The 3,836-nt window shown below is 34.5% G+C and overlaps 1 non-coding gene across 1 annotated transcript; it reads left to right on the plus strand.

Annotated features, from left to right (window-relative positions):
* The first annotated feature begins 201 nt into the window (after positions 1–201).
* On the plus strand, positions 202–310 carry LOC123571458 (U6 spliceosomal RNA). The gene has a single exon (XR_006695620.2). It is a non-coding gene; the product is annotated as a U6 spliceosomal RNA (small nuclear RNA).
* The last annotated feature ends 3,526 nt before the right edge of the window (positions 311–3,836 follow it).

Raw genomic sequence — 3,836 nt, forward strand, 5'->3', positions numbered from 1 at the left:
GCTTTATGTGGATTTGATAAATTTTTATAAGACATACTATTTTATTTTAACTGTTTTTAAGTGTACAATAGGAAGTCACATTTTTTAACCATATAATTTTTGGGGATAACCATTCCCTCAAGCATTTATTCTTTGTGTTACAAACAATCCATTTACACCCTCTATTTTGAAATGTACAAGTAAGTTGTTACTGACTATATTGTGCTTGCTTTGGCAGCATGTATACTAAGATTGGAATGCTACAGAGAGAATTAGTGTGGTCCCTGTGGAAAGATGACAATTAACAATTCGTGAATTGTTAAATATTTGTAACTTAAAATCTTTTTAAAAAGTTATTATAGGCCGGGCGTGGTGGCTCAAGCCTGTAATCCCAGCACTTTGGGAGGCCGAGACGGGCGGATCACGAGGTCAGGAGATCGAGACCATCCTGGCTAACACGATGAAACCCCGTCTCTACTAAAAAATACGAAAACAAACAAACAAACAAACAAACAAACAACAACAAAAAAAAACACTAGCCGGGTGAGGTGGCGGGCGCCTGTAGTCCCAGCTACTCGGGAGGCCAAGGCAGGAGAATAGCGGGAACCCGGGAGGCGGAGCTTGCAGTGAGCTGAGATCCGGCCACAGCACTCCAGCCTGGGCGACAGAGTGAGACTCCCTCTCAAAAGAATAATAATAATAAAAAATGTTATTATAGACTATAGTTACCCTGTTGTGCTATCAAATGGTAGGTCTTATTTATTCTAACTATTTTTTTGTACCCATTAACCATCCCCACCTTCCCATAGCTCCCAACTACCTTTCCCAGTCTCTGATAACCATCCTTGTACTATGTTTATGAGCTTAATTGTTTTGATTTTTCGATACCACAAATAAGTGAGAACATGCGATGTTTATCTTTTTGTGTCTGGATTACGTCACTTAACATAATGATCTCCAGTTCTATTCATGTTGTTGCAAATGACAGAATCTCATTCTTTGTTATGGCTGAATAGTGCTCCATCGTGTGCTTTATGTTGACTTTATAACATCTTTGTTTATTTTTCTCTTACAGAAAGTGCTAAGTTTCCTTATAATCATGTCTATTTTTATTTTTAAAATTGGTATTGTCACTTTCAAATAGGGAGACAAATATTATCCCTCGGGCATCCATGATCCTATCTTAAGTGCTCAAATTTCAAGAACACTTTTGATTTTTGCTTTCACAAAGTTGAATCCTTAGATGTAAAATAAACTAAAATAAAATGTGGGGATATGTTTTACATCTAAAACTACCTAACATTTTCAAGAAGGTAAACTCACAAAGGATCTGTTTCTTTCTTTGTAAAAATAGAAGGGCTAGAAATAATAAAATTTATTTAGTATATTACTGTTAATGAGTTGTATGGGACTAATTATCAGATAAAAATGTTCAGCTCTCTCTAGGTTAAATTTGTATGAATAAAATTTATTAATATAAATATTTTGGAAATCGTGTGCTTAATTAGAAGTCCCTGAAGATTTGTAAATACTTCCACTTTTCACAATAGATTTTAATCTCAGGGAAAACATTGAAATAGTACTTCAAGGTTATGTTGAGTTTTCCTATGTTTATGAGTCCTGAAGGTACTTTGTCTGATGTTAGGCAACAGTATAGAGTATTATTTAAAATGTTTATTTCATCTCAATCTTACTTATTTAATGTGAACCTAGGATCTTCTAGGCCAGTGGTTCTCAACTGGGGGGTTCACATCACTTACCTATGGAATTTTATTATAATAGAGATATTTAGGTCCTATTCTCTACTTGATGTTTTACTGGATTTCTTTACTTAATATTTTATATATATTATTAATATATTCATATTATGTTTTATATTTTATGATATATTATGAATCAGTATTACATTATATCAATTTTTTTTTCTCTGGAATAAATGTTTATCCATTTTTATTTATCAAATATAATATTCATTATATTCTTTGAAAATAGACTTAAGCATTATCTTTGTGGACATTTTGTTTAAAACTTTTTGGTTGACTTTATTATCTCATTTTGCATACCACAGAAACAACTATATTTCCCTGTCAGTTACATTATTCATTATAATCTTTCATCACATCTCTCACTCTTGAAAACTGTCAGTAACAAATTAGCCACAGTGACTTTAAGTCACTGTTACTTACAGATAATTTTTGTTTTACTCTGCTGCTTTCCTGAAAATTCTGCAATCAGCTACAGTTCAGAATTCTTGTCTTCAACCAAGTAGTATCTCAGAGCCCTGTGGAAAAGGACTGCACCAGACACTTCAAAGTGTTGACACTTCAAAGAATACTCTGGGGTACTTCTGATGACATCCTTTCAAAAATTTAAAACTATATCAGTGTGTTGAGTCAAGATTTTCAGAACTCTTTGGTTGTGAAGCAGATGGGTTCATGAGACTGCTAATCCAAGAAGCAGAGAAACAGGAATTAATTAAATGGAACTGAATAAACTAATGAAGGATGATTGCAAATCATTAGAAAAGCACTGCAAGGAAGTGGGAGAGAATGCTTAATGGATAAATATAAAAGCAGAGTTCTGTTTTAGGGACTGTGAGAAACAGGAGTTTGTGGTAGCACTGATTTTAATGCTCATATAAGTTTCTCTAGTGTCTCTGAGGGCAGGACTAAGGGATAGGAATAGTTGAATTGATCATAATCTTTTTCTAGATTAGGTTTTGATCAGGGTAGCCTCAGAAGAAAAAGGAGGGAAAGAAGTTGAAGTAGCTAATGAGAGAGTGGTTGACTTCATGTACTATGAAGTCTAGTTTCATATATTTCCCACCTCCACATCCACCTCTGATTGTTTTGAATCAAATCTTAGAATTATATATCACCTGTAAATAGTTATTTATTTCTAAAAGATAAGAACTATATTTAACATATTTGTTAAAATTATGTTAAATATACCAAAATGCCATACAATTATCACACTTAAAAATTCATCACTCCTTGAAATAGGAACGCTTCTACACTGTTGGTGGGAGTGTAAACTAGTTCAACCATTGTGGAAGACAGTGTGGCAATTCCTCAAGGATCTAGAACTAGAAGTACCATATGACCCAGCCATCCCATTACTGGGTATATACCCAAAGGATTATAAATCATCCTACTATAAAGGCACATGCACACATATGTTTATTGCAGCACCATTCACAATAGCAAAGACTTGGAACCAACCCAAATGTCCATCAATGATAGACTGGATTAAGAAAATGTGGCACATATATACCATGGAATACTATGCAGCCATAAAAAAGGATGAGTTCATGTCCTTTGCAGTGACATGGATGAAGCTAGAAACCATCATCCTGAGCAAAGTATTGCAGGAACAGAAAACCAAACACTGCATGTTCTCACTCATAGGTGGGAATTGAACAATGAGAACACTTGGACACAGGGCGGGGAACATCACACACCGGGGCCTGTCATTGGATGGGGGAATGGGGGAGGGATAGCATTACAAGGAATACCTAAGGTAAATGACGAGTTGACGGTTGCAGCGAACCAACATGGCACGTGTATACATATGTGACAAACCTGCACGTTGTGCACATGCACCCTAGAACTTAAAGTATAATAAAAACTTCATCACTCCTTAAAATTACCAAATATCCAAAGTTGAATTTCCAGTTATATCATAAATATTATAATATTCTTTTAGCAGCTGTTTGTTTGAATCAGGATCCAAATAAGGTACCAACATTAGGACTGGTTGGTAAGCTCTTGTCTGTTTTAATTTGTAAATTTCTTCTCCATTTTTCTCTTTTGTAATGTATTTATTGAAGAAACTAGGTAATTTGTCTTATAAAATTT

Source organism: Macaca fascicularis, chromosome X (assembly GCF_037993035.2).
Source record: "Macaca fascicularis isolate 582-1 chromosome X, T2T-MFA8v1.1".
Classification (NCBI taxonomy): domain Eukaryota; kingdom Metazoa; phylum Chordata; class Mammalia; order Primates; family Cercopithecidae; genus Macaca; species Macaca fascicularis.